Raw genomic sequence first — 21,938 nt, 5'->3', positions numbered from 1 at the left:
ACCAACAATAATAGTAGCACTGTCCTAAGGCTGGAGACACACTGATTTGAAAATGCAAATTAAAATAGCATAGTCAAGAAGTGGACCGTGTGATTTCACTGAACAACTTTCTTGCCCATTTGAACCTATAGTGCACTCAGGTTCCGCACACATGTGTTGCTCTCAGATTTAACCTTTTAGGTCTGCAAGAAAAAGGTGAGGAAAAGCAAAAATTATGCACGTACACTATAGAGATACATATTTTAAAATAACAACTTTAATTAATTTACACTTATTCTTTAAAAATATACATGGTATCCATAAAGAACAATGATAGCACACAGAATCCTGGATATGCAGCTGTAGCAAAGGAGTAGATGGATGGTTAAGCAGGTAACAGATGTGGTATGTCCGATGTCTGAGAAGAAAGGGCCACACTGTTTGCAACAACTTCTGGTATTGCCAGTTTATGATAGTGCCCGTGTATGTGTATCAAACAAACAAAAAGAGAGAGAAAGGGGAAAAATGATTACAATGAAGTTCTTATTTTTTTTCTGCTAGAAAACAAAGCATTATTTTTGCTTGGATTATTAGCTGTGTATCTCAAAGCCAAGTCGTGTTCTAACAATATCCCTGTAATTAGAAACACACGTATCTGCATACGTTACTGCCAAAGTACGTAGGTATTTTACTGGCATTAGTAATCAGCATACGGCAGGAAAAGCACTGCCAATGGGCCGAAGGCTTCACAGTGCCGGGACCATAGTGGTAAAAGGAGGTCGTGACTCTGTATGATGAGGCAGAGACGTGGTCCTAGGAAACCAGAATCTCAAACACTTACCTTCTTGTTTTAGTCCATTTCGCCAAGCCTGAAGCCATTGTTGCTTCTGGCCGATTCCCCCGGTTGGGTCCCGTCACTCTACAAAACAAAGAGAAGAGAAACTCTGGATAAATATCCTCATGTATCCCTAATCCTTTTCATATTGTAAAACATACAGCTTATTACTTTGTCTTGGAAAAAAAAATACCACATTTCATTCCACCCTCAGATCGCTAAGGTCCAGCATTACTATACTGACTTGTATAAGGTTAGATCCTGGTGTTGATGCAGCCAATGTGTATTTACAAAAACACATTGGAAGTAATAAACCAGTTTCCGTATGGAATACTAATCTATGCTTTCCAATAGTGGACAAAATATGACTAGGTCCTATCGCAAAAGCAAAACAGAAACAAACAACTTACCTGGAATGAGAGTATCTGTAGAAATTTCTCTAAGTCTTGAACCAACTGCCCCATATAGAGGCAGATCCAACATAAAGACATCTTCAGGTGAGGTCAGGGGTCCAGCACAACCCTTACTGTTGCTGAAATAAAAGCTGGTTTTCCATCAGGGAGTGATACGATTATCAGGAATTACCAGGGTACTGTCATAAGCACAGATGCTGCAGACTTGCTGAGGAGTGATATCTCACCTCCTTGAACCTAGTTTTAGTAACTAACTGGAGGAAACCAGCAGCTGACAGAGCAGGAGAAAGCTTTGGTCCTTTTGGTGAAGAGTGTACTCCTTTGTTGCATCAGTGTGAAACCCTTAAGCAGGAAAACCTATAGTTCTATGGGTGGTGATAGTCCTAAAATGGGTCATCCATTTTCAGCCTATGGTTGAAATCAACTAATAAGGTCAGACAACACATCCCAACAATGAGACCCCTTCTTTAGAACTAGTGAAGCTGATTTCTATAAACACTGTTTCCAGGCTCGTTTTAAAGGGGGATCTTAAGAAGAAAAAAAAACTCACTCAAATAAAGCAATGACACCTGAGTTGGATGGAGAGGCGGATTTCATTACCACTCATCCAGACCTTGCTTCCCTTCCCGGGGTTGGAACTGTATTTTCCCAAAGGCACTGAAGTCAGATTTGGATTGACTTGTTCTGCCACTGAAATGGACATGGGAAGGGAAGTGACTCATATTATATCCAGACAGAAACTTAAGCCATAGTTTGTTCTATGACCAAGGTCTACTTTTGTCTTTGCCTTTGCCATAACAGACACCAATATCACAAGAGACTCCTCCATCACTGTGGGTCGCATATAGGTATTGACATGGAGCAGAACCACTTGCTAATACTCATTGAGCAGATAGTGTATTGAAAAATGAATCTGGGTTGTTGTAAACTGCCAAGACTTTGGGGGTAATTTTGTTGCCACGGAACAATCTAGCCTATCCCAGCTGAAACAGATAACAACTTGGAAGAAAATAATTGTGTGGTGGAAACTGTCCCTGTTCACATTGTATTTATAAGCTACCCAACCTAAGTAATTAAACATTTGTCAATTTCCTGGATGTTGAGCATCTTCTTTCCCCAACAGATAACGGAAAGAGAGCTCATCTTATCTCACACGTTAGAACTGTCCTATAACCAGTTGATAAACTGTGATTTGCCTCATCATGTGATTTAAAGCTGAATTGCTCAACTTTTTTCTTTATTGCTGAAGGAGCTACCAAACTGAAGGTAGTCAAACGGATTGAAAACAGGTCAACCAAAATGCTGTTACCCCCAAAATGCACATGCAAGAAAATCTAATCATGCATGCAATAAAATCTGAAAGAATGATTGGCAAATTGACAAGGTTGGTCGTGCTAAACAGGCTTTGGCTTTTTGCCTTGCTTACAGCTCCATTGCTACGGAGATCTGCCCGTGGACCACTGGAAGGCAGCCTCAGAGGCTCTATGACTTCACATCTCTAAAGATTTTTTTGAGTTGGTGAGAAAAGGCTCCGAGTGGCTGTGATCCCAGGGAAAATAATCAGGGCACCAGAAAACCAGAAAGATCACTAAGTGAAGGGGGAGAAGACTTTGCATTTAATGCCATTTCCAAAGAAATAGATAGATTTAATTATTTCCTTGTGGTTTTCCAGGGAAAACGATGTATCAGAAAACAGCGTGGTAGGAAAAAGTAACACACTAACATCACAATGGTTTTTCTAGTTTTTCTTTAGGCTTAAAGAGTTAAAATTACACCAGATGTGGAAAGACAACAGATGGATGCATTTTGATGACTTATAATGTTGGATAATAAAATGACCTAAGACTCTATTTAGAGAAATAGAACAGCCACACTTGGGCTGTTTACAGATTTAGAAATATCATGATAAGCAAATGTAGGCAGTTCAAAGGAATTATAAAAAAAAAAAGGACAAGTGGATAAATAATGATCTGATGTTGTTGCGAAAACATAGTATAACTCCTGCATTGTTAATATAAACACAGATGACCTTTGCATTTGCTCAGCTTTCGTCTTCAAGACAGGAAACAGCAACTGATCTTTATCGGGAAAGTAGAATCTTCCACTTGCTTCTGCTGTGCTGACATTATGGTGTATGTCAGAGCATAGCAATGTCACTATCTCTTCAAAGCACATGCTGAAAGCCAGATAGGCGCTTGAAAGAGAAGCTTATCCCGGGCATAGGCTTTGTGTGTTGCCGAGACAGCATGGCCAGTGTCACAGTGCAGGATGGCAGGGTGCATGCGTGGGGTATGGAGTTGGGGGCGGGATGGTGATCAGTGAGAGAAGGGCCCTGTGACTACATTTTCCATGTACATATCCATCAATTCATCCTTTTCACAAGCTTCAGTATCCTCCAGGGGAATGTTTACCACTTGACAGACAAACAAATACACCAAAGAGCAATTGTTTCGTGCATGAGGGTAGCTAGTGAGTCCTATATTCTGGGCATACTATGAACTCAAACACTCACAAAGGATTGTTTATGAATTACACAATATTTTGCGTCAGTAGAGTTTCAAACATCTGAACTATTTTTTTCTCCAGTTCTGATAACAATGGATTTGGGTCTTTTTTTTTTTTTTTTTTTTTTTTTTACAGTGTGCACGTAATCATCAACACATTCATCACCAATACAACATTTTAAAAATCCATGCAGGTAGTTTGCTGCAACCTACGGTGACTGGTGAACATTCTCTTTTATTTCTGCTCCGGATATCTGCACAGTTGATATTTCTCCCTAAATAAAATCACCAAAATTAACCTTGTATTTCTTGCTGCATGGTCCATTTGGTCTGGGCTCCAAAACAGATCCTCTCAATATGGAATAAATTCTTCTTGCTCTTACTTATTACATTTTTCTCACCTACCATAATACTTGCAGAAGACACCTTTATTTTATGTTTCTCCATAGCCACTGTATAGAGTTATAATGCTGGTTCCTTAGACCCAGGGTGGGATGATTTTCCTTAGGCTTTACCCACTGTAACCTGGCCAGAGAAACCATTTCTTGAGAAAGGGATTCTACCAACAAGAATGATGGTGCCAGGGTCATTCTCCTTACTATTCCCAGTAAATAAACTCACACATACTTTTTTCTTAAGCTGTCAGTCTTTCTGTTATGCGCCCTCAAGTGGTTTAAACTTTACATGCTGATACCAGCCACGACCTATTTAATCGGCACCAATGCCACTGTAATCTAACTTAAGGGTTGACAAATTTTTTCTGTAAAAAGTCAGACAGTACATATTTTCAGCTTTGTGGGCAATATGGTCTCTGTTGCAATTAAACAGCTCTGCCAATGTAGCATGAAAGCAGCCAGAGATGTAGTAACTGGGTATGTTCCAATAAAACTTTATTTACAAAAACAGATTGAGAGGCGTGGTTTGGCTGGTGACCTGTAGTTTGTCGACTCCTGATCCAAAACAAACAGACACCCTTAGTCATACTAACAATTTGTAAATCAGATTCTTATCCTGGTGAAATCACACTCCCTGATGGCCTTCCTTAAGAAGGCCATAGGCTTATTTAAGAAACATAAAAATGCAATATGGTAGATTTGAAAGAGCCTAAAAGTTGTCATCACAAGGGGGGAAAACATTTTCTTTCCTTCGTTCTCGTATCTACATGAGATTATGGATGTGATTAAACTTATTGTGGTAATCATTTTGCTATTATATGTGGGTCAAGACATTGTGCTGTGCACTCTGAACTTATATAGTCAATTGCGGTTCAGTAAAACTGGGGAAAAACCAATATGGAGACATAATTACTACTTATTAAGCAGGAATCTATGAATATGGATATTCCAACCTCTCCCTCTCCAAGGCACTTGTTCTATGAATATTGGCAAATGCTACCCCTAAGAAGATGCTTTTGGGTGTTTTCTTTTACTCTTTTCTCAGCTCAGATCGTATCATCCCATTTCTGTCTTTCACATTCAGTAGCACCTGTCTAACCAAGATGAGCTAGAGAAATGTTTCTGATATATAGAAAATCATAGAAACATAAAGCCATAGAGGGCTTAAATCAGAACGATGGCCACCTTTTAAAGAACATCTACAATGTGCCAAATATTATCCAGGAACAATCATTATCTCGCGTACCTTCACTATATCTTATAGATGAGGAAACTAATGTTCAAATACGTTAATTGAATCGCTTAAGATTCTAAAACATAGAGGCAGATCTGGGACTTCAACCAAGTCTCCTGACTCACTCTAACATGATCTTTGCACCGAAGTTAGAAGATCTCATCTTGTTCTTTGTTTACCAGATTTTCCGGATCCCTCACCACAAAACTGACAATCGGTGCTTTTGCTCTAATTGAACCTGAAAAAGAATACCTTTAATTAACGTTTAGTATGAGGATACTTTGGGAAGCCATAGTGAAGTGTATTGAGCTAAAGGCTGGAGGAGGCAGCTGGTAATGATACATTACTAGCTGGCTGGCCTGGGACTCTTGAGACCCAGGGCTCTCGAGACCCAGGGCCAGGACTTTCCAGCATGTTGTACTCACACTGGTCCTTCATTACAAAGTTAGTATAATGTATTGTAGATGCCACAAATGGAGAAAGGAAGGGGAAACAAAGGACAGAAGCTGAAGGAACAGCCTAAAGAAGACAGTGCTCACTCTTACTCATAGAAAAGAATTTGAGAAACCAAGAGGAGAGCATATGGCATATTGGTATATGGGTATACTGCCCAGATCCAACTGACAAGGTCAGCTGTAAATACCAGGGTTGCTGCTTGATAGTAATCTGGAAAGAGGGCTTAGGAACCGGGCATAAGTCATACTCTTCTAGAATTCCAAATACCAGGTTTCCAATTACTGGCTGATGAGAATTTTCTCATTCCTCATTATTCTACTACCTGAAAGGAATGTGAGGAAAACGTGTGATGGCAGGGTTCAAAACTGGTGAGTTGACAACCAGTCAGAAAACTTTGGGTAGATTGACTTTCCAGAACAGTAACCCACAGTAAACCAATCATGGGTGTCTTAGGAAAACCAGATTTAAAGCACATATCTGAAAACAATATTTTAAAAAAGAAAGATAAAAAAATACTGGCATGCGTGTGTGTGTGTGTGTGTGTGTGTGTGTGTGTGTGTGTGTTGAGGGGTTGGCCTCTGGCACAGGCAGAAGAGGTGAAAGTCCTGACTTTTGTATCAGGATAGTGCTAACCCTATATCTCTGACTTACTTGAATCTTTGCCCAAACATGTGTTTGCTTTCATGTAGACCAGGCCTTGTAAATCTTGGCATAATCCGTCAGTGAAAAGAGAAATATGTTGCCTAGTTTGTGGCTCTGTAATAAAGATGAAATGCTTCTGATGGAGTGTGGGGTCTCTTCAATTACCTGTTCTGGAGACAATAACCTTTAAAGCACGTCAAAACTGTAAAAATATTACTGCTGATGGCAAAGGGATCAATACCTCCCAGTGACTCAAATGCCACAGGCCACCCAATGGGGCAATCTCAGTTGTAGCATTTGTTCGTCTTGAGCATGGCCCTTCTTTCATGCACAGGGAGCTAACAACTTGTACTGGGTCATTGAGGGCACCTCCAAAAGGCTTCCCAGATGGTCTAGCACATTGGAAGTGTAAATGAGAGAATAATTGAAGCCAGGTGAAAGTTTGGCTTCTTTTTCAAAACTACAGGAAAGTCTCATCATATCATGGTTGGTTATTACTCAGACTCAAACAGTGTGCTATGAGTTAAACCAGGTCCCCCGGTGCATAAAAACTGCATTCATTTATAGTCTGATAGGCACGGCTAGAATGTAATGGAAAAGTTGTTAGACATTCCATTCCCCTATCAGTTTGGTGAAGATCAAAAACATCGACAATACCCAGTGTGGGCAAGGTTGGGGAGGAGCAGGAGCTCTATTACAGCATAGGCAGAAAGGAATCTGCTATGACCCTTCCGGTGGGTAGATGGGCAATATGATTAAAGATACAAGATCTCCAAATCTTCTGATTCAACAACTCCGCTCCCAGGGATCTAACACAGAGAGAAAATTGGCCCAATTCTCAAAGGTGTATACATGAAGTTCATCAGAGCACTGTTTATGAGAGCAAAAATTATTATAAACACCTCAGTGTCCATCAACAGGAAATCGTTTAAATGGCTTAGCCAATAGTATTTACCACCCATGAAATACTTGCTGATAAAAGCAATATTGGTATTCATATTAACTGACAGGAGAAACCATCAATGATAAGGTTATTAATGGGGACTAGGATAGGAAAGGAACAAAGAACAAGTTGCAAAACAGCATATTTAACATGTATATGTAAAATGCACATAGAATGCCAACACAAGATGCTTCAGAGTAAGGAAATTTGCACTGATGCTTTACTGTTTTCATTCTACTCTTCATGATGTGATTTCCCATGTATTCACATTAATCTTCGTTATCAGCAAAAATTAATACAACACACAATCAGTTTAGGTGTTTTTCCTCTCTCCTAGCACCTGCCTGATAAAGATGTCCCACTGCACATGTTCAATAATTTGCATTTTCCCAAGGCAAGTGCCATCACAAAGCACAGGCACACAGGAAGAAGGAAAGCTTTGAGTCTGTGGTCTGCACTGCATTAGCTACTCTAAAGATAGAGGAATCAATAACTAGGCTCTAATAGCTTATTAATCATCACTCTGAACTTAAGTTTCGCTTTTATAAAATAATCTTGGAACGGTAATAGCCCTGCTGCTTCACATTGCTTTTCTTTCTGAGGGCTTTATGAACATGACCTCACTCATCATGCGGTATGCCTGTCAGCTCTAGCTGCCGGCAATTACCTTCCAGTTTAAAGATAGAAGCTCCAGGATCAGAGAGGGGTAAGACATTGGCCAGGACCTGCAAATGCTATGCCAAAAGTGGACAAGTAAAATCTTTATTTTTCTGCCTTTGGTCACTGTTCTATGATCGATATTTTCCATTTGTTGATCCACTGACCAAGGGGTCAACTTTTGAGCATCTGACATTTGGTTCCTTCCCTATCTTACTCCTCAAAAATAGTCATTTTGATTCAGATCAAATCCTCCCTTCCTCTTTGTCAATTTTGGGGTTCACAGTAAAGGATTTAGTCAGGTCTGGTTTGGTTTGGGGAAAACGGTTGCACTGCACATAATATATTCAAAAGATGAGCAAAGGCATCTGGTAATGTAATCGTGAGGGTCAGAAAGTCCCCACGTGGGTTAAAACTTGACAAATTCTTACATACCAGCAATCCCATTTGTAGCTGGGGGTTGGAAAAAGAACAAGTACAGTCACCTATCAATCAAGTGGCAGAAACTAAAGGATGGAGGGCATGTGTATGGAGCATTTTGATGTTGAGGCCATGACTAGAGATGCCCACACCTTTTTCTCAGCAACTCTAGGCAAGACACCCGAATAAAGCCAGTAGCAGAAAATGTACTGGATCTTCAAGCAGAAATATGAAAAAGAGAGAACCATAACATGAGAGAACAATAACCCCAAACAACCTCTTTCTTCCAAGAGGAAGTGAACCCACAACTTTCATTAAATGCAAGAGAACACAACGCATCCCACAGGGAAAAACAGGCTCCTTGCCTCTGTCTGATGAGTGTTTGATGCTGAAAGTTCTCTGTGGGCATCCTATTAGCTGGACCTAAACACAGAGAGCACAAGCAGTGACATGGGCTCTAGGCTGTGACCCTTATAAGAGGATCACCCTCCCGAGGCAAGAATTACCTGTCATTGACCAACTGTGTAAAGTGTCCCTGTGGGGTTTTCCTGCTTTTATCTGTTTATCAGGATTAATAAAATAGAAGGATTTTATTAATTCGGCATTAACAGGGTATGAAGAGATGATAAGGATTTACTCCACAGATTTTCGACACGGTGGAGAGAGATAAACAATGTTCAGTTTGCATCTGTGTAAAAGAAAAGCCAAGCCTTATTGTAGTTATTCTAACTTCTTATTTTTGCCTCAGCTTGCAGTGTTACTGGAATTGGCACTTTAAAAATCCTTTGAATTCTCCAAAAGTCAAACATGACCTGTATGAAAAGAAGAGTCTAACTATTACTACTGAAGATGCATAGTTTCAGCTAATTCAAATATATTTAGAATGAACTTTAAACTTGATTCTCTGTCCCAATCATCTTTCCCCTGGATCCATTATCTTTCCTGCCTAAAGGTATTTCGGGAATATCTTTAAATACTTGGGTATTTAAATACTTGGTCAAACAGAATGAACTGACTGGGGTTCTAGTTCTATTTCATCTTAATGTTTATTTATTTTTGAGAGAGAGCATGACCAGGGGAGGTGCAAACAGAGAGGATCTGAAGCAGGCTCTGTACTGATAGCAGAGAGTGTGATGCAGGGCTCGAACTCACAAACTGTGAGATCACGACCTGAGCCGACGCTGGACGCTCAACTGGCGCCCCAAGTCTAGTTCTATTTTTTTACAAATGTAGCCCAGTCACCCGTGATTCCTCTTAGAATAAGGCAGTGATGTAGAAAACACAGTGTATTAGCCATTGTTTCATTGACTGTTTTAGAGAACATATTCACCAACTAAAGAGCATTAGCTTGTCTACCATATAAATGGAAAACCCAATTCCAGCATGCTCTGCAGAACAGTATGTAGATACTAACAAGGTCAAGTGCCCCAAGATCTCAACATTTATAGTCCCTAGAGTTGAAATGGAGCTGTGAACTGAAAGCTGCCCTTTATCACTCTTACTTTTGCTTATCCAAGGTAAACACTAATTCCATTGTGTATTTATACAAATACACACCTTTTAATTTAAATTTAATTTAAATTTAAATTTAATTTAAAATTCCCACCTTTTAATTCTGATCCTTAAAAAAGCTCTAAGAAATTCATCTCTCAAGTGCTGAAACATATCCTCAAAAAACACAACCATACAATGTCCCACAACCATTTCTGTGTTGAGGACATCACAACATTTCAGGAAAAGAAGCACATTGGATGTACACATTAAATTGTAACATGTGTTCTGTGTTAATAAATGTTGAAATACGAAGAGTCCATCTCAGAATCAAGGAAATGTAGTGCTCAATAAAGTTCATAAAATTTTGACATGAATGGTACGAAAACATTTCATCTTCAAATGTCCATACTGCTCAACTGAACTAAAACGCTGTCTTTTACGAACAGTTTTAGATAATGAAAACTGGTTCTTAACATGTATAATTACTAATGAAGCAACAGCTTTACATTCAATGCACTTCAACTTGAACAATAACTATTTGTATATATGTATGTATTTCCATCTGATGATCTGTTACATTTGGGGGAACTTTACTTAAGAAGATATCTTATAGACTTTTTCTTTTAATAACTCTAAAACTGCCCTGTCTCAGTCATCAGTGGCTACTGAGAACTTGATATGTGGCTAGTCCAAACTCACATGTGCTGTGTCAAGCACATGAGATTTCAAAGACTTAATGCTAACAAAGAATGTACATTTTTTATACAGATTACATGTTAGAATGACAATGTTTGGGGTATACTGGGTTAAGTGGGATATATTATTAAAACTAACTTGGCTTGTTTTACTTCACCTTTTTAAATGTGGCTATTAAAATTTTCTTAATTATGTATGTGACTCACATCATATTTTTATTGGACAGCACTCATCTAGAAGAATTTGATTAGCACTTAAGTACTTTGCAGATGACAGATTTCTTATTCAGATCCAATAACTGCAATACTGTTAAGCATTATAAACAAATACTGCTCTTGTTTTTAAGTGCTTCAAAAACATTTAGTATGAGGCTCTTAACTTCCAGAAAAGATGCCTATATCCCTTTTTCCCGTACTTTCTCTACCAGCTTTGGTTAACATGAAATAATCACTAGGATTTGTCTTAAAGCTATTATTTTAGTTTTTCAAGATACGTACAATAGAGTTGATTTGGAAAAGGTGCACAGAAAAACATACCAATGACGAATAATAAATATTGTGGTGAATATACTTTCCTGATCACAAAAGGGAAAGATAAACACTATTACAATGGTAAAGAGAAAGTTTTCTAAGAGGAATGGCATCAGAACAACTTCTCCACAAAGTATTTTAGCAAAAAATTAACTCCTGAGGTGAAGGATGTATATAGCTTCTTCCATGTTCTTTCCCATAGCTAGAACAGATCTTGAGAATATCACAAGTTCTCTAAAAGACCAAGAAAGCAAGTTCAGTTAAACTGAACTAAACATCATATATCAGATGGGGAGATGTGTGAAAGGGTGTATCAGTGAAATGTTCTATGTAACCATTGGACACAAAAACAATTTCCTCAAGTCTCCTGTAGATCTGTACGTATGTTAATATTTAGAGTTGCTGTGACACCAGACAGATCTTCTTCCAGCTTTACCCTCGATGTACATTTCTTTCTATAATATTCCCAAAAAACTGAGAACTACCTCCTTCACGATGTAATGAAAGGTCTTCTATTTAGCTGCTTCCTGTTACCAATACTTGCTGTAGTGTTCTAATATGTATTAAATTGGGGAGAGTTCCCACTTCCACTGCCAATTACCCAAGAGCATGCTTGATCAACACTCACATGCTGTTTAGTTACCTGAGAGTGACTAATCATGGAGCAGCTGATGCTAGTGCTGTTTCTTTCGTCCTCATTTACATCTCGAGTAGAAGGCACACCCTGACAGACTGAGCTGCTCAAGATGGTGTTTTTCTAGTAATTTTAATAGTGTTTCTGCATCCTGTCATACTGTCCAACTACTCTGCAAGCCAAGACCTTTCCCTTTTCACCTCAATAGAGGCAGAGATTCATTTGCATGACTTAAAATCTCACACCAGAATATTCATATTCAAAATCATCTGGCAGGCTTGTTAAACCACAGACGGCTAGGTCCCCACCCGAGTTTCTGATTCAGGAGGTCTGGGGTAAGGCCAAAGGATTTGCATTTCTAACAAGTTCCCAGGTGATGATGCTACTGGTGGTTAGAAGGCTACATCTGAGAACCAAAGTCTTTGATATCTATCCTATCATCACTCCCAGATATACCCTCAGAAAATGATCAATGAGAAGGGAAAGGAAGGGAAGAGGAAAGGAGGGAGGGAAGGAAGGACAAAAGGAAGGGAAGGGAAGGGAAGGGAAGGGAAGGGAAGGGAAGGGAAGGGAAGGGAAGGGAAGGGAAGGAAGGAAGGAAGGAAGGAAGGAAGGAAGGAAGGAAGGAGGAAGGAAGGGAGGGAAGGAAGGGAGGAAGAAAACAAGAAAGCAAGGGAGGGAGGAAGGGAGGAAAGAAGGAAGGGAGAAAAGAAGGGAAGGAAGAAGGGAGAAAAGGAAGGAAGAAAAAGAGGGGGGAAGGAAGAGAAGAAAGGAGGGAAGGAGGAAGGGAGGGAGGAAAGAAGGGAAGAAAGTAGGAAGGGAGGAACGGAAGGGGAAAAGAAGGAAGAAAAGGAGGGAAGGAAGGTAGGTAGGTAGGAAGGAAAGAAGGGAAGGAGGAAGGGAGGTAAGAAGGGAAAGAAGGAAGAAGGGAGGAAGGGAGGAAGGAAGGGAAGGAAGGGAGGGATGGAAGGTAGGTAGGAAGGAAAGAAAGAAAGGAGGAAGGGAGGGAAGGAAGGAAGAGAAGGAAGGGAGAGGGGAGGGAGGGGGAAGGGAGGAAGGAAGGAAGGAAAGGAAAAGGGAGGTGGCTGACAAGTAGGGGGGAAGAAGGAAGGAAGGAAGGAAGGGAGAAGACAATTATTAAAGTATTACTAGAGTCTGGTACCACTCGCTTGTCAAACACACTTTATGTTACTAAGGATATTTAGTACTCATGACAATACAAAGATAGGTGTTATTATACACTTTTCCAGATGATGGATATGAGGCTTAAAATGGATAAATAACTATCCAAAAGATCATATAATTGATACAACAGTCATGATGTGAGCCCAAGTAGGCTGATTTCAGAGCCCTCACCATGATGCTGTGCTGATGGTTTAGCAGCTTAGTCATGAACGTGTCTAGAGGATGTATCGTTATCCTGATCCCTGCCTCCTCGGAGAGCACAGTGCAGTCTCTGCTGCAGGGCTGAGCATGCAGCAACCTGCAGAAACTGAAATTAAATAATGAGGTTTGTACAAAGGGCCTGCTTAGGATTCCCCTGATAACTTGTACTTGGCCAGCCAGAGTTTTCAATAGGGTGAGCGATTTTAAGGGATCAGATGCAAAAACTTTGGATTGTAATGCAGGGATTCAGTCAAATAAGGATGAAGGTTGGGGGCAGAAGGATGTGAAGAAAATTAAAAAGAAAAACTAAGGTGGAGAATATTGAAGTAAATCTGGAAACGGGTATATACGTAAGGGGAAAGGTTAGGGAATTGGCAATCATTTCTACAAATTTTACATGGAATTAAATATTCATGCTCATATATTGTTTTCCTGTTAGAACTACCAGCAAGTCTTCCAGAGAATAAACATGGGGCTAATTGCTCTCTTCATATTGTAAACATAATGATTCACAAAAAATGAGAAAGCAAGAAAAGAATTACTGAAAAAAATGCCAAATTAAAAAAAAATCAAAAAAACATACATTGATTGTAATTTGGGCATTTTGCAAACTCTTTGCCTTCACATCTCCTGTTATACAGTAACATCTGCCTTTTTAAAAAAAGTTTATTTTTTTATTTTGAGAGAGAGAGAGAGAGAGAGAGAGCGAGCTGCACCATCAACACAGAGCCTGATGCAGGGCTTGAACTCACCAACTGTGAGATTGCGACCTGAGCCAAAACCAAAAGTTGGACGCTTAACTGACTGAGCCACCCAGGCACCCCAACATCTGACTTTTTAAGAACATATTCCCCATAGAAATACACTCTAGAAAAGAAATCCAACAAAGAAGAGTTTTGTACACTTTTTTTCAAATAGATGCCTTAATTTGGTGAAGAGCATATGATTAATCTTAGTTTATCCACTATGGAGTGAATGGGGGCACAGGTGTATAACCCATCAAGTCTGTCCTGCAGCAGGGAGGTTTTTGCTATCTAGCTGTCCTTTCCAATAATAAATAATACCTATGTTGCCAGGGTTCAGGAGAGGTAAAACAGGGGAGTTAATTATAAACCCAAAGGTTTCAAGACATTTGTGCTCAGCCCAATTTGAACCCAGAGGGGATGTGAGGTGAGGCATGGTCTATTCTTACAGGTGGAAGTCCTAAATGTTCCTGGCCATCAATGCCTTGGGGGACTCAGAGTGCCTGAATTAGTTTCAAGACCCTTGGACATGTTGGCATTGTTGGCTCAGTCCATTGATGCTTTGCTCTTTGCTTGTCTGCATTAAGGTTAGAGCCCAAATGCCACAAAAACACAAGATCCATGTGTTCAGCTCAAAGCTGACTCAACTGATTCAGACCACCTCAATTCAAAGTGGAAGTAAGGCATTTGCCCTCCTCTGCTTAATAGGGCAATACCTTCCCCCAGCATATTTTCCAGTTTCTTGCCATTTCTTACATTCTAAGTACCGATTTCATAGAACAAGGTTGTAAAGGCTATGGACCATCACTAACTTGGGTTGCTCTTCCAGCTCATGAGGCAGAGGTATTGGGTTGCAGGTTTTAATATCCAACAGGAATCATGACAGAGGTGCCTGCAAAACATACCCTCCCACATCACCTCTGCCATATAGAGAAAGGAATGCTTCAGGGACTACTTTGGCAGGGATGTTTTATTTTGGAAACCACCTAAATCTGATTTTGCTTCTTTTTGTGGTAGTTCATTTCTTCTTGTACCAGGATAATATTCACAATTCGCCTGAAAAACAGATTTTTGAACACTGATTTCATTGTAAGCCATTTTTCAGAATTTTAGGATCACATAATGTCAGAGTTCCACAAAATACTTGCTTTCAAACAATATTGCATACAGAAGCCCAGTATGCAACAGGTAAATGTTAACGTGCTTTGGTTCAAGCCAGGTCAGGGAGTCCAGATTCTAATCCAAACCTGGCTCCCAGGAGACTTGTAAAGAACACTTAGGGCTTAGTAGTGCACAGTGAGAAAACCAGTGATCTCATCCAGGTGCTTCATTTCAGTGATAAGGTACCTAAGCTTAGCAGGTTTATTCCAAGGTCACATATGAAATTAGTGGCAGGGTATTAGAAACTAGGGCTTGTGCTTCAACAAGCTCTCTCCACAACACAAGGCAGCCTGGTGAGTGGGCAAGGTGTGTTTTCATATCTAAGAGTTGTCTGCGTGAGCGCATTGTTTTATTTTATTTATTATTTTTTTAACTTTTTAAAAATTCTATTTATTTTGAGAGAGAGGTGGGGGAGGGGCAGAGAGCTAGGAAGAAACAGAGAATTCCAAGCAGGCTCTACACTCTCAGCACAGAGCCCTATGTGGGGCTCAAACAAGAACCATGAGGTCATGACGTGAGCTGAAATCAAGAGTCAGATGCTTAACTGACTGAGCCACCCTGGTGCCCCCAGCATTATTTTAGAAAATAAACCAAAACTGCACTTCTTCTTGTCTTAGATCAAAGCATGGGAAACCTCCCACCTATGCAGAAATCATCCTGCACACCTTGACCACCTATGCACAGAAGAAAATGTACTATCTTGTCCTTTAGGAGTCACTGAAGCCTTTCGCTAAGGCAGTGAAGGACAACAGTAGGACTGATCTATGGTTGTCCCTTTCCTCTTGTGGTGTCCTTCTCTAAACACTCTGTTTTCCAAAATGACAGCCAGCTTATTTGCCCAACAGATCCATGCAAACGGAATAATGCAGAAAAAAGATTTAAAGGGTTACTGTTAACAAACTGATGGTTACCAGCGGGGAGGAGAGAGGGGGATGGGTGGAACACATGATGTGGATGAAGAATATACTTACCAGATGAGCGCTGAGTAATATACAGAATTGTTGAGTCACTATATTATACACCAGAAACTAATATAACACTGTATGTTAACTATACTGGAATTAAAATTAAAAACTTAACATAAAAATAAAGGATTACTCTTTAGGAAACATATTTTCTAATTATCTTCACATTAAAGAAGTATTTTAATGGCCAAAGTTTCAGGCACTTCAGAAAGAAATGGGAGTTAAAATTTTTAAATAGTATTTACTATTTTCCTTCAAATTAACAATTTTTTAAATGCATACTCAATATAGACAACTTCAAAAAAAAGGAAAAATAAAAATTAGCCATATTTTCCAATCCAAAATATTCCTGCTAACATTTTTATATCCTTCCTTTCATAATTATAACACATTTACGTATACATTCTTTTTCTGTATAAACAGGGGCTCTCCTGGATACACATTTTTCAAAAAAATGTTTTATTTAGAATGACTTTAGATTTACAGAAAAAAATTAGGAGAATAGTGGAAGGAATTCTCAGATACCCCACCCAGTTCCCCATATTATTAACATCTACATTAGTATAGTACATTCGTCACAATTAATGAGCCAATTTTGACATATTATTAACTAAAATCTATACTTCATTCAAATTTCTTTATTTTTGTTCACCCTTTCTGTGCCAGTTTAAGAGTAAAAGCATGTTACAAGTCTAAGAAAACATGAAAACTAAATGCAATTCCAAGATCCCATCCAAAATACAACATGACATTTAGTCATTGTTTCCTTATGTCTGTAACGTGCTTTTTATAGTCATACACGGTGAATGAATACATAGGTTAATGAATAGTCCTGGAGAGAGTCTACTATTCAGTAGTATTTCACTGAATAACTGTATCATAGATTATTTAACTATTGACCCATTATATAGCATTTTAGTTTTTTTTTAAAGTTTTCACTACTATAAATGTTTTGGGATGTATCATCATATGTACATATCCATGACTAATACTTAGGGCAAATTCTTAGAACTGGATAGCTAGGTCAAAGACTATGCACATGCTTAAGGCTTCTGGGACACATTAGGAGACAGTGTATCAGAGAGAAAAAGCATGAAGACTCCAGAGTGACTTCAGACTCCTGCTGGACGCAGTGCGTAGCTTTGGGAACTTAACTAGTTTCAGTGTGGTTCCCTCATTTTTAAGACAGAGTAATAACAACCACAATAACAACAACAGAATCTACTTCAGAGGTTCTTTGTGGGGATTTCGTATAAACACATATAGGTATTAATCAGGGTCCCCCAGAGAAACAGAGCCACGATGTGCATGTGCATGCATTCACTTAGAAAAAAATATATACATATGATAAATTATAAGGAATTTGTCATGTGATTATGGAGGGTAAAAGATTCCCAAATCTGCAGTCAGGAAGGTGGTGACCTGGGAGAGCAGATGGAGTAGTGCTACTCTGAGTCCAGAGGCCTGAGAACCAAGCAAGCCAATGGTGTACGTTTCAGCTCAAAAGCTGGTAGCCTCGAGATCTGAGAAGAGCCCATGTTTTCGCATGAGTCTGAAGGCTGGAAAAGATGGATGTCTCAGCTACGAGAAGTCAGGCAGGAGGAGTTATCTATGTACTCAGCTTTTTTGTTCTATTCAGGTCTTTGATTAGATGAGGCCACCCACGTTAGGGAGAACAATTTTCTTTACTCAGTCTACCAATTCTGACGTTAATCTCATGCAGAAACACCCTGAGAGATACATTCAGAATAATGTTTCACCAAATGTCTGGGCATCCTGTGGCCCAGTCAAGTGACATATAAGATTAACCATCACAATATGGAAATAGCTTAGCATATAGTAACCACCTGTCCACAATGCCCTCATAAAGATCAAATATAGGAGCACACAACACATTGAGACTTAGCTGAGTGACTGATAAAGAACGTTCCTTTTTAAAATTTTAGACCTTACACTCCTTGGATACACATGTGAATGAACTGAGGTACATGGCCCCAGCCTCCAAATTATGCATAATAAGCTGAGGTACAACTATTAGCGGATTCTAGGATACCATGATACCTGGTACAAACATGATTTCCTTTGCTACTTCATAAAAGCTCATCCTACAGTGACTTCTCTCTACTTTATGTTTCAAATTGTTAACCTGTCACACCTACAGAAAAGCCCATACTGGAGGTACAGGCCCTGGGTTCTAGTTTCTTCTGTGGTCTTGAAGGGGTATGAACTCTTGGGTGAGCCATTGTCTTCTCAGAGTCTCAGAGCCCTCATCTATAAATAGGAAGGGTGGGCTGTGATTATTTAAGCCTGCTCACGCCTACATTTACAAGGTTCTGTGCAAATATATAGATTTCCTTGAAGATGCCCATCACCAGAGAAAGAGCAGCCTGTGGAATGTTAGTACCCCACGAAGAAGCAGGTTCATCAGACCTATGAGCAACTGGGTGGGCAAGACGAGGTAAGCAACTGATTGGCTCCGAGTCCAAAACTGGTTAAATTCTCTCTTGAAGGCAATACACTCTGGTGTGAAGAAAAGTACATGAGAAGCCAGATGATTATGTGTTGAACGTGAATTCCTCCGGCAACGGTCAGGCACATTTCTAAGAATTTTAAATGCATTATCTTACTAAAATGTTATCCAGGAAGCTTGTGACTTGGATACTCAGCAGGGAATCTTTTTAAAAAGCTGCTTTCCTCAGGATGGGAACAGGGAGGGAAAAAATGAGTCTTGCTGCTTCTAGCTGCTGGTGGGAGAATGTGGGAATAGTTTCAACCGGTAGTTCAAAGCTCCTCAGGGGCAAGGGCTCAGAGGAGAAGGCTCCAGAAGACAGCGGAGACAGCAGTAGTTCATGCTGCCCCGTAAGACCCAGATGAAAGGAGCACTAAAGGGATTCTCCTGCCCCGCGGGGAGAAATCCATCAGCAATTTTATGGAGCATTTCCTTCACCCTTGCAATTTGCTCTCCTTATTTAGCTAATCCTCACTTAGTGCTTTCCTGTGAAGAGAGTCAATGTCATCGCCCTGTTTGCACAAGAAGAAAACAGAGACAGAGAGAAGTGTAAAGCTCATCCCTTAGCACGGAGCTAAGGGGGAAAGGCAAAGCACGGAGTTAACTGCTGGCCTGCTCTGTTCGCTTTCCATTCTCATTCGGGCAGTGGGCTCAGGTCCTCAGACTGTGCCAAACAAACAGCCTCTCTGCTCATAGAGTGTGTGCTTTCTTAGTGTGAATTAAAGTATTAACCAGCCCCCCACCTTTTTTTTTCATGGAAGCTTAACTTAATCTCCTCGTCTTAGAGAATGCTCCCCCACCTCCATACACACACTTTTCCAGGGCTTTGGAGAATTCCCTCTCATGCACAGGCCACTAGACCATGGAAACTAATTTAAGGTAATGAGCTCAGTAGGAATCCAAGGGCTTTCTCTCAGCCATTCCCCAACCAGCCAGAGTCAGAGTGTTAAGTAACAATTTGCATGTGCTGAGGGCCACGGCTTCAAACTCTGAACCAGTCTGTCTGGCTCTGTCTCACAGTTGAAAGCTGCTTCTGAATCTGTAACCCAGACTCCCCATCCCAGCCAGCTGATTACACTCCCTGACCATTGGGCCTGAAAAGAACCGGGCAAAGCAAAGGGGACACACTGCTCAGCGCAAGACCATCATCAGGAAAACAGTTCGATGAGAAATGTCCATCACCCTCAGAATGAGTCAGGGGTAGCTGCAGTTTTCTGTTGATAAAAGGACACATCATTCCTTTCTCATCATAGGGACCCCCTCCTCCCACCAGCTGCCAGTATTTTCGGTGACCTAACAGTAACTTATTATCTCAGAAAAGACCTAAGTCCTCCCATGAGTTATGGAGGAACATCTCTGGGGGGTCAGAGGCTAGGGAGCACTATGACAATAAATGAGTCCCAGAAAACTTTTTGTTCTCAGGCATGCAAAGGAAATGCAACAAGGTGTCTCCTTATACTAACATTTAGAGTGTGGACTCAGTGACCTCTCTGATTCCTTCCATCCTGACCTATTCTACAAGAGAATTTTATCAGTTACACCTCTCCTAGCAATGAACTGAGACTCCCATGGTCTACTTTTGGAGCTATCAGCATATTTTGATTTTACAAAATCATAGTGTTTCTAATTCTCTTATTATCAGAACTTAGAGAAACATATTTCACAGTTGTTACGTTGTCTCAAGGATGGAAGTAGGAACGCCCCCCACTTCTCCGCTTGCCTTACACTTTTGATGAGGCCGCAGTTGGAGACATGGCTGGAGATAGGAATGGAAGGGGATAGAGAGACGGGCAAAGAAGTGGAGGGCACATCAGCATCCATTTTGAGGGCTCAAACAGAACTAGGGGACCTCCATGAAAATAGGGAGAAGTGTTGACCCCTCTTCCCTCTCTCTTTACCCCAGCCTTTACCTCCACTGATGACACACATCCCTCCTATTCTAAGGGTACAATTTTGGACTTAGTAGCGACTCAGCAAACAGATCCTTTAATCTAAAGGACTAATTGATTCCACATTGTTCTTTACAGAATTTAATAGACAAGATTAAAAGAAGCCCAGAAAAAAATAGAAGGTACCGATACATAGCTGGCCAGAAAAATATTTGGTGTCTTTTTCATTGGCCTGCCTCTCACAATTATCAATAACCCTGACACTGTACATTGATTTTATAGTCTACAAAGTGCTTTCCCAAAGATTACCTTGGGGTAATGATTTTAAGCATCCTTGGAAATAGAAAGAGGGGGTACATGGTCTTCATATTACAGCTGGGGAGGTAGAGATGTCATGAAGTTACTTACCTGAGAACATGGGACTCCAGGGCTAAAGACATCCTTTTTAATTATATCATGGCACCTTTGGATTTCAAAATTTGAATTTACACCAAACTGAATTTCTGTCCACAAATTCCTGTTACTGAATTCAGCTCTAAGATGGCCATTGAGCTCCTGCCACAATGATCTAAGCCTACTCACTTGCTGCTAGAGTTCTTTCCAAAAATGTAACCAATTTTACAGTCAAGAAATATTAAGCACAACTCCTCATTACTAACAAGGCACTCTTCTAAGCGCTGAAAGCTATACAAAGAAAAAGGATGGGGGCACCTGGGTGGCTCAGTCGGTTAAGCATCCGACTTTGGCTCAGGTCATGATCTCACAGTTCGTGGGTTCGAGCCCCGCGTCAGGCTCTGTGCTGACAGCACGGAGCCTGAAGCCTGCTTCTGATTCTGTCTCTCTCTGCCCCTCCCCTGCTCACGCTCTGTCTCTCTCTATCTCTCAAAAATAAATAAATGTAAAAGAAAATTAAAAAAGAAAGAAAGAGAGAAAAAGGATGCCCTTGCCTTAAAAATAAAAAAAGTATCAAGAAGGATAAGACTTGTGTGCCCAATAGTAAAATGTGAATAAATGTGAATCAAACTGTAGGAACGTCAAAATTAGGCTCCCCAATACCTAGTGAGTACATTCTCACTTTGTATTATAAAATCTACCTGAGCCTGTAAAAAATAAATCCATTAAATACATATATAACCAAGAAAAAAATCTGAGGTATCATAAGCCCATATTTCAAGATATAGTACAAAGCTGTAGTAATCAAAACAATATGGTACCAGCATAAAAAATAGGCACATGGATCAATGGAACAGAATAGAGAGCCCAGAAACAAACCCATACTTACATGGTCAAGTAATCTACAACAAAGGAGACAAGAACATACGATGGGGAAAAGATAGCCTCTTCAACAAAAGGTACTGGGAAAACTGGACAGCTACATGCAAAAGAATGAAACTAAAGCATTTTCTTATACCATGCACAAAATAAACTCAAAATGGGTTACAGACCTAAATGT

At 40.0% G+C, this 21,938-nt stretch overlaps 1 protein-coding gene and 1 long non-coding RNA gene across 7 annotated transcripts in view; both read right to left on the bottom strand.

Moving 5' to 3' along the window:
* NRG1 (neuregulin 1) overlaps window positions 1–21,938 on the bottom strand; it is a 1,111,639-nt gene that overhangs the window by 330,186 nt on the left and 759,515 nt on the right. The window lies entirely within an intron of this gene.
* LOC111560105 lies at window positions 369–3,829 on the bottom strand. Its single transcript, XR_006597345.1, has 3 exons — window positions 1,225–3,829; window positions 821–898; window positions 369–432 (listed from the first exon to the last, which is right to left on the bottom strand). It is a non-coding gene; the product is annotated as an uncharacterized LOC111560105 (long non-coding RNA).

The sequence above is a fragment of the Felis catus genome, chromosome B1, assembly GCF_018350175.1.
Source record: "Felis catus isolate Fca126 chromosome B1, F.catus_Fca126_mat1.0, whole genome shotgun sequence".
In the NCBI taxonomy this organism is placed as follows: Eukaryota; Metazoa; Chordata; class Mammalia; order Carnivora; family Felidae; genus Felis; species Felis catus.
The sequence above is the reverse complement of the archived record's forward strand: the minus strand, read 5'-3'. Positions and strand labels throughout refer to the sequence as shown.